We start from the raw sequence: 15,404 nt of genomic DNA, 5'->3' as shown, positions 1-15,404 counted from the left end.
ATTTTGGAGCAGCAAACATGTCCGGCTATATAATTCAAATGAATCATTCACTTCTGCTGTCTTCATTTGTTTCAAAAACACTGATTTTGGATACTTTTGCTGCTGGAGATACTGTTGTCCTAAAAAACAAAAAAAATGTAATTAAAAATAAAAACAAAAAATTTTTAATAAATAAAAATACCTTAGGAACGGTATTACAGAAAAGTTTGGCGGTTTTAAAACCTTTTTTCCAAACCGCGGTATACCTTGAAAATGGTTATCGTCCCATGCCTAGTCACGAATACTTTTGTAAGTATTGCTATGCGTTTTGAATCCTAGATATTTGTAAAGACTGCTGTGATTTGAATGGGGAAGCTATTTTAAGTGTGGATTTTTATGAAGCTGAGAGTCCTGTTCAAGGTCTCATTCTTAAGCACCTCTTTATTGTTTTTAAATCAGATAATGATAGCTAAAAGAGGAGCTATTATGCTATCAATCCTAAAAATCTGAACCTCAAATCACAACTCTGCATCAGTTTTACAGCTTGACCTGACTTTTCTTCCTGTCAAAGAGACGGTTTCCTGTTGCCTTCTTGTCTAGACACTAGAGAATCATGTGATCTTTTTTTCTTCTGTTTCTTGTTTTGTTTTTTGGATTATGCTATTTAAATGTTAAGCATTTGGTTTTCAGAGGAAATATTAGGATGCATGCAGCACAAAAAATGTGTGCAATTTAATAACTCGTAATGTTTCCTGTTATATGCTATTAATTTAGTTTAAACAGTAGGTGTTTTACATTCTTGGTCTTTTTGTGATTTTATTTATGTAAAGAGATGCAATGGTAAGCTTTGATATTTGTTTGAAGCAGTGTTAGCATCAAGCTTGGAGTTTGTCATTTGCTTGTTCAGTTTACTGCAATGCAACATCGGGAATGATTTCTTGTCTAAATCTGATTCTAATGTGGCTTTCGTTGGTGACTGTGCGTGTTTTAAAAGTCAGTGGCACTGACAATTAGTCCTGTATACATCAAGCAAACAAAGATTGTTATGAAACAGCAGACATGATCAGTCTATTTTATTGTTACTTTTATAGTGAGTTTGATCATCAAGTATTCTGGTGTTTTATGATTGTAGTTTATGTTCAGATGATGGATTAATTGGCCCATTATCAAATCTGAATTATCGAAATTAAGTGTCATTTAAAACATTTGGCAGACTGTTGGCTTTAGGGAATAAGCACTTTTGTAATTTGTTCAAAAAATTAGGTCACATCTACTGAATGCATTTTTGAACAAATTTGTCACGTCTAGGGATTCTCACATTTTTTGACTCGTGTAACAGCCTGAAACTGAATGAAAAATAGACAGAAAAACAGGTTTTGTAATGTTATTGGAGACAGATATTTCACTGCATTAAAAAGGAAAATTCAGAAAAATTAATATCTTTCCTTAAGCATACACAAATAAATCTCATTAGTTCTCAAGATGCTTTATCCGGCTTGGTTTGTGGTTTTAAGCAACCTAGATATTACAAGTTTACATCCTCTCTTTACTGACAGCAATCCACGCAGTGTTTTATTCAGCAGTGGGAAGAATTTGGCTACTCATTCTATTCATTATTCATATCATACATACATTTTACATTCAAATATGAAACCTTACCAATTGTTATTTCACACATTTTTTTAAAATAACCATAAATTTAGTTTCGAGATTAACCTAATAGCACAAGGGCAGACATGTATTTAGTATTACATTATGGCTACATGCACACTGCAGATGAATTCAGTTCCCCTTATCTTGTTCAGTACAAACATAATTTGAGAGAAAACCACATTGAACAACGGAGTTAACTCCAGAAAAATAGGTAATCGAACAAAAAAACCTATGCGGTTTGTACAGAACCCACATGTATTTGAATAGTTTTATCTAATGTTACTGACTTCTTTAAGCATCTAATATTTGTTTCACTTTGTATGTGTGGTGCAAGAAACCATTGAGGTAACACTTAATAGTGTTGCCAGATATTGCTAGAAAAACATTTAATGTACAAAGCCAATAATAACCTTAATTCCAAACTATTTATTCAAAAGACATAATTAACTTAATCTAAAATTGTGACCTGCACCTGCAATGCTTTAACTAAAAAAAACTGGTTCACTAAGCTTTTAAGTGGACTTGGCAACACTACTAGCGTGACCTCTGTAAAGTCCTCTTCCAAACAGAAATAAAATGCAACGCCTCTGCTTATGCTTTAGTTGAATAATGAGGCTTTGATTTTTTTTTTAATTAGCAGAGACAATTGACAAAATGACAGTAATTTGCTATAATTACTATGGTGTCAATCATTTAAATAAGTTGATATTATCGCTCCTCTCATTTTCAACATATGTTTTCATTATGATAAATGATATGAACCAGTTTCACATGATAACTTTTAATATTCATATTAATGTCAGTTTAATCAATATTCTCATACATACATAGTCAAACAGGGATCCCTCTTATCCATTTTGGATAGTGAATAAATGATAGTACGTAGCTCTCCCTAACCTAAATAAAGGGAAAATTCACCCAAAATGTTTCTTCTGTTAAACACAAAGAAAGAAAGAAACTCACAAATGTTTGGGACAAGAGAATGAATAAACGATGCCTTTTTTTTTCATTTTGGGTTCTGTATTGAAGAGGATCTAGTACTTGTTTTATAACTGTTACAGCAGCTCCTCCTTCACTGACATCTGAATTATCGAGGCGACATAATTGTTATGGTGATGCCTGGTCTTAAGGATTATAGCAGATAATGTGGTGTTATAACCCATCTAAGGACATACTGGGAGGATGGTTATCAATACTTTTCACTCCTCGTATGCCAGATGCAAGAATAATATTAGCAACTGCTTTACAAAAACTAAATATATCGTTTGAAGGTGATAAAAACTAGCAAATGCGTCATCAGTGGTTATAGTTGAACCTGTGGTTGCCTGTTTGTCCACCATTTAGCCAAACAATTAATATTTAATCTGGTTGATGAATCGAAAAAAAAGTACTACCGAGGTGTGGTGCCAAAAGTGTGCCAAAATTAAATGAAATGGAATAAGTGACCTACTTTTGCTTAGTCACGTTTCTTGCTCAACGTTTGACGTAAATTGATTGCGTTTGGACATGTTTTTGGTTAAGCTCTATGGTTACAGCGAAAACGATCATGAATAATTAGCTCACCTTGTAACATGCTCGTTTTCTAGCGGTGACAGGGATGCTCACATCAACTGTTGGATTTATCTAGTATATTGAAGCATTTGTAGGTGTAAATTGCTTTTAATGATATTTAAAGAGTATAATTATTCAGAATAGTTTGTTTTGGGAAAGAAGCCAGTAAGGTTAGGTTCTTATTTTCCTGTTTGTTGTAGAAATAGATTGGCTATTTTCCATTTATATTTTAGATACATGATCTGGATAACTGAAAATCATCCTGAATAAACAACTTAACACAATGTGTAATTATTAGAGGTTTTTAAAAGCATTTAGTTACTCATGTGCTGTCTATTTATAGTTCACCCAAAAATAAACTAAAAAATCTGATATGATCACACATTTAATAGTCATTGCCAATCATAGGCTCCATGGGTGGAACACATTTTAACACATTTAAATGGTCTAACTAGGCAACTGGGGTCAAAAGTTCTGCAGATTAGATTTTTTGACCATGTTAAGGCAGCAGCTTTGAACTTGTTTTATTTTTTTAGACATTCACAATATTACTGTGGCATGTTTTATGTAGGCGATAAAATGTCTTATGTTTCTATAAATGCACTACTTCTCAAATTAACAGATGTTTGTTATTTGTATAAGACAAACCTTTGTGTCGTGTGCAAATCTAGTTTTAAATACAGTAGTCTAATTGTCTGTTCTACATGTTGACGATCAAATTTGGCATCCTTTAAGACTTTGTGACCCTTGATTACCTTTCATGTTAATGTTCACTTGATTGTCAATGGTTTAATGATTTGGCAAAAAATTATATTATAATATATTTCTTAATTTCGGTCGATACGATATAATTCCGATATCGATGTCAATATTAAAAAGCCAGGAAAACTTCCAAAAACTTCACACAATGGATGTTACCCACAAACAGAGATGTATATAACGAGTAGAACTACTTCACTACTGTACTTAATACTAAAAGGCAGTATCTGTACTTTACTGGAGTATTGTTTTTCCTACTTCCACTTTTACTTAAGTACATTTTTCGATGAGTTTAATACTTTTACTCCGATAGATTTTTTAGCTGCATCGTTACTCGTTACTATAGGTGTCAAATGGTCGAAATCGGTCAGTAATAGATCAAACGGGTTATTACGTACTGACGTCATTTATCTCCTATGTGCGGTGTCGGCGCAATACTATGGCGAAGGACGGAGCGCGAGGGCGAGTGAAGGCGGCACGCACATGAGCCGCTATTTCACTGTAACTACAGAGAAATGTTTGAGACTCCCCTCTGCCTCTCTCACTTTGGAGATTTGACCCGCTGGCCTGGTAGGCGTGTATGAGGTGCAAGTTTTCTCCACTGTGTCTATTATAGATTACCTGTGATAACCGCGTATTATACATACATACAGTGACTGTAACCGCGGCTGGTTCTTCCCGCCATCAGTGAACAACGCTTTCATTAAAGCCGATAGCAGCCCTTTCTGTTGAGAAGGTGACGACAAACTAATCAAAGGGTGTAAGACCTCGCCTGTCAGCGTTTAAAAAGCAGGCGGGAGAATATTTACATTAGTTTATTTGCTATAAATGCTCATGCTGTCTTCTGTGCATGAGTTTTGTTGATATACATTCAGAAAGAGTGTTTTCTTTGAGCGGGTCAAATTAAGGGTACAGTTCATATATCTTACTGCTGTATTAGTAACCATTTAACTGTCACACCAAGAAAAAAAACAATAGAATTTTTTTATTTATTGCATTTCATAATTCCTAATGTCGCTAGTTAACACAATCAATACATTTCCCCCAACACATCCCATAATTTCTAAAATATCAGCCTCTACCAAATGGTTGAGATGTTGGTTTATGGTAAAAGTACCAGAATGAATAATATACTATAAAAATATGAAGTTTAGGACCAATTTAATTAAAACATAATCAAAATGAACATTTTTGAATACTAAATCATAGCATAAGCCATAAAATATTTCAGATTTTCATTTAACACAGTATATACACGTTTTCTTTTTTTCAATAAAATCAAAATCAAGTGAATTAGAACGTTCGTTTACAGCATTTACAACCAGTAATTTGTGCTCCGAAATTGGGTTTCAATAGCGTTTTGAGTGGATTATGGACTGTTTTTGTGACACACAACTTTGAAAGGTGTGTGTTAAAGCTGTTATAATCTGTCAGATCTGTGGTTCGAGCGTGAGAGAAAAACAGTATTGTAAGTCATGTTTCTTTTCGTTCTGCTTAATGACGTGCCCCAAAAAAGAGATTTAAATAAACAAAACATATGATGTCTTTGACTGCATTCTTTAATAACTACATTACACAATACTTGTACTTTTACTTTCAGTACTTGAGTAGTAAATTTTGAAATAAACTACTTGCAATACTTAAGTACAAAAAATGTTGAATACTTTAGTACTTCCACTTAGTATGGTGCTTAAAGAGCACTTTTACTTCTACTCACTCAAGTCACTTTTTGATAGAGACTTGTACTTTTACTTAAGTCTGGGTCTCTAGTACTTTATACATCTCTGCCCATCAAATGTCTGCACACTGAATTTGCAAAGTCTATAATACCTCCAGGCTCTGTGGTATGATATAAAATTTATGTTCACTTTTCATTTGTATTTAGCCTGTACAAACAAGAAATGTTAAATAACATAAAATAATAACTCTCAGACTCAGAAAAGCATCTTGAACTCCTTTAAGGGTTCTATCTGTCTATTTAAATGTGTGTATAATTACCCAATTAAATTAAAATTAGATACTCTCAAATTAGAGTTTGAGGTTTACTCTATCATTATTATTGACACCTTACAGATGTTGATCTACTTTAAAGTTTGCTTTGTTCATATTTACACTTTACCTTTGCACACACGTTGTACATTTTATTTTTCATGTTTAAGAGTCTCTTTAACACATATGATTATTTATTATAAAGTGATTTAGTTAAAATATGTTTTTTGTTTTTGACTATTAAAACTATTTGCCTTAATAATGGTGGTAAATTAAAATAAAGTGGTTAAAAAATCCTAATATTTCTAATGTAATGTTAAAAAATAATAATAATTATCAATATTGAATGACATGAAAATTATATTGTGATCATTTGTTTTGTAATCGCCCAGCCCTAAGTTCGGTACATGGAAATGTCCATGCTGTAAACATTAAACACCATAGATTCCTCTTTCCCATGCAAATCCTATGAGTGTGAAATGCCAGTGGAAAAACACTGGCCAATCAGCACAAAACATGGACCATTATGTTGATCATTGACATACACACCCCAGGCTGTGTTTGATTTGGCCATAACATTTCATAGTGAGATTGCAACAATGTCTATCTAAGGTTAAATTAAACTTCTAAGTGTGACTCTCATTTCCAAAGCAAGAGAAGCAGGGAGTCTAAAGCCCATCATGCCTGTCTTTACATTGTTTCTATACACTGCTCAGCAATGCAAACAGACTGCTGCTTTGTGTCCCGTGTGCTTTAAGGAGCAGTTCTGCTCCAGCCATTTCTTCCCATCGTGTCAAAATTCTAAATGCAGTATGTACAGATTATATATTTATTCAGCGGCCCAACATAGAAAATTTAAGCCATGTAAGTGGTTCAGTTGTGGGGAGGAAAGCAATCAGGTCTAAAAAAAAATCGCATCAACATAAATGCTTTTATAAATACAGCATTTCATCATCTGTTGTGCTTGTTGATGTGTTGGCAATTTCAAACTGCATGTTGACAATATCAATGAATATTTTGTTTAAAGGTTTTTGACCTCAATATCCATAAATTAGATAAATAGAGCTTATGTAAGATAGTTGAACTTCTTTTCAAATATTACTCTGAGAATTTTAAGTTTAATTAATTTCACTCTATGAAATTTAAGTTAAATTAATATCACTTTCAGACAAATCTTATTTACAAGTGAGGTAAGATTAGGAAAATAAATGTAAATTTAGGAAAATGATTTAGAATTATTTCTTTTTCTCATCTAAAAAAGTATTCAAATAAATTAAAAAAAAAAAAATTTAATGTTCATACCTAATGCTAATAATGTATCTTGTGTTGTGGAAATTTATATTTTGACATGACAAATGTGAGTGTAGCAAAACTAAATATATATAAAAGTTAAATCTTTCTTCAAATTAAATATAATAAATATTAGTGCTTTTCCATGACAATTTGAACATCCATAAGATAAATGAAGCAGAACTGTGAGAATTTAACTTGTTGTCCATGACTATATCTTAAAGCTTATTATACACTATGCATTTTCTTTAGTTAGTGCTTTAAACTTGATTTATGCTTTAAATGAGACAATAACTAAAACCGATTTTGTCATGTACCTACAGTCTGTTTTATTTGAGACTTCATGAAAGTCCCTTAGCGTGCCGTGTCAGGGACTGTGACCTTATACAGTTTTCTATTGTCTATCAGGTCAGAGCTGATGTGAATCTGGCCTCGGATTTCCACAGCTGTGTGTGTTTCCACATTCACTATGATTTTCTGCAGCAGCAGTTCATTTGAAGCCTCTCTTTGAAAGGCCTTCCTGTTTTGTACAAGGTCTTTGTCTTTATCATTATCATTGATATAATTATCATACTTTGCTGGCCATGTAAGCCGAGAGCTCTTTTCTGATGTAAAGCATTCAGTGTGAAGAGCTACGAGGGTTTGGTTTACACAGAATGACCAATCAGGGAAACCCTGCTGCTGTGCTGAGACATTAAAAACATGACTTAAAGGGATAGTTAAAGGGACACAAATTAAAAATGTAGTTGAGTTTTTTCCTTCAGTACAGTATTAAAGAAGTGTTTAGCTGAAACTGTGATCCTTGGTGATTTTATAAAAAATAAGACAGTGACTTTATATTCAGTTAAATTATATTTATTATAAGAACTTTTAATTTAAATGAATTGTAAATTTTAATATCACTTTCAGACAAAGCCTGTTTACAAGTGAGGTAAGGTAAGGAAAATATATGTACATTTAGAAATAAGATTTAGAATTTAATCATTAAATTATATAAATAAATTCATATGTTATGTTATTTTTATATTATGTTAATTATATTATATGTTATATTATATTATATTATATTATTATATTATATTATATTAATATATTTATATTATATTTTGTTATGCTATGTTATATTATATTTTGTTGTTATGTTATGTTATGTTATGTTATTTTATATTATTTATTATATTATATTATATTATTTATATTATATTATATATTATTATATTTTGTTATGTTATGTTATGTTATATTATATTATATATATATATTATATTTTGTTATGTTATTTTATTTTATATTATATTATATTATATTATATTATATTTTGTTATGTTATATTATATTATATTATATTATATTATATTATTATATTATATTATATTATATTTTGTTGTTATGTTATTTTATATTATATTATTTATATTATATTATATTATATTATATTATATTATATTATATTATTTAATTATATTATATTTTGTTATGTTATTTTATTTTATATTATATTATATTATATTATATTATATTATATATATTATATTATATTATTATATTATATTAATTTTGTTATGTTATGTTGTTATGTTATTTTATATTATATTATATTATATTATATATAATATTATATTATATTTTGTTATGTTATGTTATGTTATTTTAATTTATATTATATTATATTATATTATATTATATTATATTATATTATATTATATTATATGTTTTTTTTATCTAATAGTAATTTAATTTTGTATTTATTTGTAAAGTTGTCTATTCAGAATCAAGGAAGAATTTTTAAAAAGTCTCAGTTTATCCAGAATCTTGCAGAACTACCTTGCACATAAATGTAGCTGTTTAATTGAGTTTAATTGGTTTAGCCAAACATATAAGAAAACAATGCATTAACTCTTAATTTAATTATTATTCATCTGTGCATTTATTTCTTATTCTTGCACCGAGGAATACAATTTTTGTATTTAGGTTTTCATTAAGCTCAAATGGCAATTGTTTTATAATAATGAATTTTCTAACCTGCAAGAAAACTAAATAAATTTTACAGATTATTAGATTATTTTTTCCTTTGGGACCTAACTGTATGAAGTAAAACAGAAAAGTTTGCATTCAACAGAAAACTGTGATCAAATAAGAATAATTGGACTGCAAGTGGATCTAGTGTGAAAAAATAGACATATTTTTAATTGAATCGTGACCCCAAGAATTGTTATAAATTTAGTCTCGAGACACTGAAAGTATATATATATATATATATATATATATATATATATAGAGAGAGAGAGAGAGAGAGAGGAGAGAGAGAGAGAGAGAGTGGAGAGAGAGAGAGAGAGGAGAGAGAGAGAGAGAGAGAGAGCTTCTGTCTGGTTCTTGAATCTGGATTGGCTGAATAGCTGTGCGCTATTTCTGCAGTAACACTCACTCATACAGCCTCTTTAACCATTGTGGTAATTTCTCCCAATAGTTGACAGCAGATCAATAAACTCACTACAGTTTTGACAAATATTGCTGCTGTTGGACAACATAGTGTACTTTCTGAGGCTTTTTTAGTTGAGAATGTAGTTGTTTTAGATTGCAACTATGCAGTTTATTTATAAGGACAGTGGCCGTTTTTAAAAAATATTATAATTTTCTGAGAGACAGCACGTTCAGCAGTCATTAGCCTGTCATTAAAGCGCCAAAGTTGGTTGACGTTTGTCCACCACAATATGGCGACAGAGGACCACATGATAGGCCCTTAGAGGAGGAAAACCCCACGTAATTTTAAACTACAGCTGATCAAATCATTTAAACTGGTGACTTTCTAAGTTGATCTCTCTTTTGTATGCTGTAGGGCTGTATTTATACCATAGCCATTGTAGTGTGTTGAATGTGCATGAGTTGAGTGCATGCCTTCATCCTTATTGTCATTACTTTAGACATAATCCCTAGAGAGAATCATTCAAATAATATTACTAGCTCTAAAGAGCTGTTGGTGAAGTTACAGTTTCTGCCGTTCTGACGTCAGCTGCAGATGTGAAGGAATGGCAGAAGAAAGTAGTTCTTCATACAAAAGGATTTTGAGACTCTCCGTGTTTGATCTATTTATTTTTTAAATATATATATACACAATTATGGCATCGAGTTGTTTTATATGAACAATATCACACTTGTAGCAATACGATGTGACTGTATATCATCACTGGTGGGACACCAAAGCACGCCTCCCATTGACTCATAGCCACTGACTTGCATTTTATGAATCATTAAGGAGCGCAGTTTCAGGTAAAATCTCCGTTAATGTCCAACTGAAATAAAAAGTGAGCAAATGTACAACAGATGTTGATTTTTTTGGGTGAACTGTCCCTTTAACGATTCCACCAAAATGGACATATTAAAACAAAACGGCGCAGGAGTGTAACAAACAAAAAAAAAGCAAACCGTCTCAGAGATGAAATGATGGCAGCACGCAGACTCCTTTCACAGTTCATTCATTTCCCTTCAGATGAAAGGATAACCTTTGTCATAACTTTCCAAAAAAGGAGCGAGTAAAGAAAAAAAGAGCCTGACGCATCACGAAGCCTCCACGCCACAGAAATGTCAGAGGCGCTGAGAGCCAGCGAGTGGGACAATAGACCTCTCGATGTTTAGATAGAGAACAATAGTCTCTTTAGACAGTGCGTCTATTTCTCCCTCGCTGGCCTTTTGGATGAATATTCTCAAATACGTACTGGAGGGCAAAAGAGTGATGGATTGGAACAGTCTCTGCCACTCTGCTTTCATCTGTGTGTTTATGAATATTACTTACTAACCGGACGGTCCAGGCTTTTCAAATACTGAGAGGCTGAAAGCAGCTGGCTTTGAAATAAAGGTGATTCACTGTGGAGTAAGTGTAGGAGAGCTACAGTACATTAAGATGCTTTTAAGATGCAGAATTGATCGGGCGAGCTGTAATACAACAGCGGCTGTTGTGCATAAAATCTGATGAGATTTTATAAGGTGGAAATATGATATTCATTAGCTACATGCTTTGTGCAGCAGGATATAGTTAAACAAAAGTAAACTATATAATCATATTTGTTTTTGTTCATGCAGACACTTTAAAAACCCAGTAGAGAATGGTTAATGTCCTGTAGAAAAGATGCATTTTCTATTAAAAATGAATCATGATTTGCGAATGGTCTTGATTTACAGACAATATATTTTTTTAATTCTTTGAATACATTTCAAAACAAACATTTCTGCTAGGACATTACTCATTTCATATGTTCTTTGTCAATAGCATCATTTTCATTTAAGAAATAAAACAACTAAAATAAAAAGGAATTAAATTTACATATTATTTTTATAAAGTTACAAATGTAAAAATAAAAACATACAACCGAATTACTGGTATTAACATTCAACCTGAATTGACATTGGAAAATATATAAACAAATTCAAACTATTAATAAATTCTACAGTAGTTAGTCAGTGATAGAACAATAACACTATGCACGGCAAAAGAAATGATTTTATTACGTTTATATTTTTGAGTTTCTTTCCAGTACAAATATTACAACATTTATAAATCTAGTTAAAAATCTAATTAGTTTTGCATAAAACAAGAAAAATCTAACACTAAGCTAAAAAAAATAAATAAACAGTTTTTTTTAATCTTTAAATGAAATAATCTCTTTCTGGCCTGACTAGTAGATATTCTTTCTTGCTTTCAGCATAAACTTACTTAATTTTGAAGCATTTTTAATGAAACAAGACTTAATATCTAATGTAATTCTGTTTCTTTGACAGGTAGGTTGAAGAACATTTAGATATTTAAATACAAGCCAAATCTTTTTTGTTTTTTGCATTATGAGGGCTTTCCTCTCTGTGCTGTTCCTGGCAGTCATTCAGAGCTTAGACTTCTGTGAAACTGAAACCAGCAGGACTTTAGTGTCCTCTTACACATGTAACATACACCGCAGGATATCAAGATGGCAAATTTCCTGTCTTTATTTAGGGCGGACAGATGTATTATTAATGTAACGTGCCTGGTGAACTTAATGAACTTTGTTCTGGCCTTTAAGGAACTCAACAAATTCAAGAGTCATGATTCCTTTGAACACTTAATAGGCTCTGTTTACACCTGCTGCTAAAGAGGTGTTTCATCAGTCAAGTCACAAGTGGAAAACACTAAATAAAGCTGTAAATGGAGTCTAAAATGTTTTTGACAGCTCTGGCCGTGTTTAAAGTTGCATTTTGGTTGATCGGATCATAAGGAGACAAGCGAGAGAGAGAGATTTTTGATAATCCATCTTTTTTGGCAGCTGTAGTGATCTCTCAATCTGCACTCTTACAAATAAAGGTACACTGAAAGAAAATGATTCACTGGATTTTTAAGGTAGTAGTTGCAAACAATTTATATGGGCTGAATTTAAACAAACAAATTCAGTTGAATATTACTTAATTTGTTTGTTTAATTGTTTGCAACTACTTGTAAATCCAATGAATAATAAGGGCAGTAAATTTTCAAAAAGTACACATTTGTACATAAAGGGTCCATATTGGGACCTGAGAGGTATAAATTAGTACCTAAAAAGTACAAAAGTGAACCTCCTGAAATGTTTGGTACTAATATGAACATTTTAAGTGCCAGTATGGATCATTTAGGTACAAATGTGCTTAAAGCTCACACATTTTAAAAATGAATACAAACACACCCAGCAACTTCATGTTTAAAAGACGTGTAAAAACCATACATAGATATAGACACTTGGCTGTCAAGGAAAATAATAGACTAATAGTCTTACTGACATCATAGCAATAGTACAAAAGTCATCAGATAGACAGATTAGAAAGACTTCACAAGATGTCTATTTGATGACTAGTCTATTTTTGAACTGTTGTTAGATTTTCACTGACAGCCCAAATTTTTGTTTTTTATCAACGATATCTAAGTTTAGACATCTATTGGACGTCTATTAGACTTCTTCTTTCACACACAGTTGGTCAGAATAACTATAATGATTGAAAATCAGAGTTATTCCACTAAATATTAATCTCGTAATTTTTCTGAAATTAAAACACAAGTATTATCTTGTCTAGAGATGCGTACTTTAAAACACATAACATCATATTTGAGACATTTTTATGGGTATGCACAAAGACTATATAACACACAAGATATGTCACTCGTATAGTTTAATTGGGGAAAAGTGTAACAGTCAATATGATGAATGAAGCCCCGCCTTCTAGTACAGAGGCCAATATAGACTGACGATTATCTGGGGGAGGGGCTCGGATGTGAGTTTCTGCAGATTTTGTGTGACTTGAATGTTTAAATGCCCGAGCATACTGCCTGAGAGATGTTTTCAAAGATGGCTGCCGAGTGAAATTACTTGCCTTAAAGGGACTTTGGTTATGCAGAGAATGCATCGTACATAATATTTGTTAATTAACAGTTTTCCTATTTTGTGATTCACCATTTTTTAAAGTTATTTATGTTTTGAATTGCATCATGGGACCTTGATCTCTGCTTTGACTTATGAATATATTGGATAAGAAATAATATATAAAAAATGAAGACCGTAAAGAATAACAAAAATGTACTGGCAGTTTATTAACAGGATTTTTTACTGCAATTTACAATACCAACCTAGAAAATACGTCACTTTAAGCTATTAAAATGATCAATAAAAGTAATTGGAGGAAAGATCAAGATCTCATAATGCAATTCAAAAACATAAATAAATGAAAACCAAAACACAAATAACTAAATACAGAAATCTTTTTATAGATTGTTTTTACAGACTAGTGCATGTGGTTTTAGTGGCTTTTGAATGCATTTGAGGTTTGGTTGTATTATGAAAGCAGTCTGGTCTAACGTGTTTTCATCTACTCCTGTAAGTGTTGCGTAAACTATCTTCATGTGAAATAATGAGCTCACCACTTCTTCTGATCCTCTCTTCCAGCACCTCGGTGTGTCCATTGGGCAGTTTCTTGCTGAAGACCTGGGCTGAACGCAGAAACATGGCCTCTACTGCAGAACCTTTTAATAAAGCGATCTGGTCTTCATGATCCAGAGACTGAAAACCTGCTCAGTAGACAAGAACCCAAGTATGTTTGCTTAGACCTAGTTTTTTAAATATAAAAATAATATAAAATGCGTCACATGTTTCTTTGAACTATGTGATCTACAGTATGGGAACTATACAGAATACAGATAGCTATTGTGGAATTGGAAAAAAAACAGTACCTGGTATGTTTTTGGTGAACTCCACCAGCACCTGCACATGACTAGTGGCCATTTCTGTTAGCAGAAGGAAGTTTTCTTCTGCATTAAATTGCTCTTGGAGCTGTGAACAAGTTAGAACGGGGGGAAAATCATAAAATAAGGCATTGCTTTATGACTCTTGGGTAGCGATAACCTTGGTTGCATAATGATTTCACAGTGATAAGAAGAGGTAGAGATGTTTACTGATTTTAACGGTAGCATTTGACTGCTTTGCACATTAAAAAATCATAAAACGATAAAGGAATGCGATCAGAAATGAGATAAAATGTAAGTGAGAGGCCATACCAGCTTTTTGGCCATATCCTGAGGAATGCGATGTTTGTTGTGAGCATCAACGATATAATTAATCAAAGCCTGCTGGTCTTGGCTCAGTTCTATATTTTCCTGAAGTGAGAAAATTTGCCAAAAAAACAGTAAATAATTTATTCATTATTGTAACTTTGTCATTTAAATCATGGGAAATCAAACCACAAATAAATAAAGATTGGACATTTTTTAATATCCATCCATATTTTGGTTCATATAACAAGCCATCATTAAAATATAATCTTTTAGAAGTTACTGTAAATGTGAGCAAAAGTGAGAAGAATAAAATTTTGTCATCATTGAGGCTGCCCTTTCACCTTTTACAGCACTTCAATAAAACTTGCCATAGAACATCCTTAACTTTAGTTTGCAATTATGCCTGAAAAGTTACACTGTAACAAGCGAGGCACCAGAAAATAACTTTATCTTAAATATCTCATGATACTATATGTAAGAATTTTCATGAATAAATCGCTTTTATAGCACACAAAATTATTAGCTAGTTGCAATTCACTTTGCGGCCACTGGTGTGGCTATTCATAATGTTTTTTGAATTTCGCATCAAGCCCCTCAAAAATATGCATTTTAAAATACTGTTTTGCCATTGGAGGTTTTCTAGAAA

At 31.9% G+C, this 15,404-nt stretch overlaps 1 pseudogene; it reads right to left on the bottom strand.

Annotated features, from left to right (window-relative positions):
* LOC130245366 (bile acid receptor-like) overlaps nt 1-15,404 on the bottom strand; it is a 28,842-nt pseudogene that overhangs the window by 4,524 nt on the left and 8,914 nt on the right.

The sequence above is a fragment of the Danio aesculapii genome, chromosome 18 (genome assembly GCF_903798145.1).
Source record: "Danio aesculapii chromosome 18, fDanAes4.1, whole genome shotgun sequence".
Classification (NCBI taxonomy): Eukaryota; Metazoa; Chordata; class Actinopteri; order Cypriniformes; family Danionidae; genus Danio; species Danio aesculapii.
The sequence above is the reverse complement of the archived record's forward strand: the minus strand, read 5'-3'. Positions and strand labels throughout refer to the sequence as shown.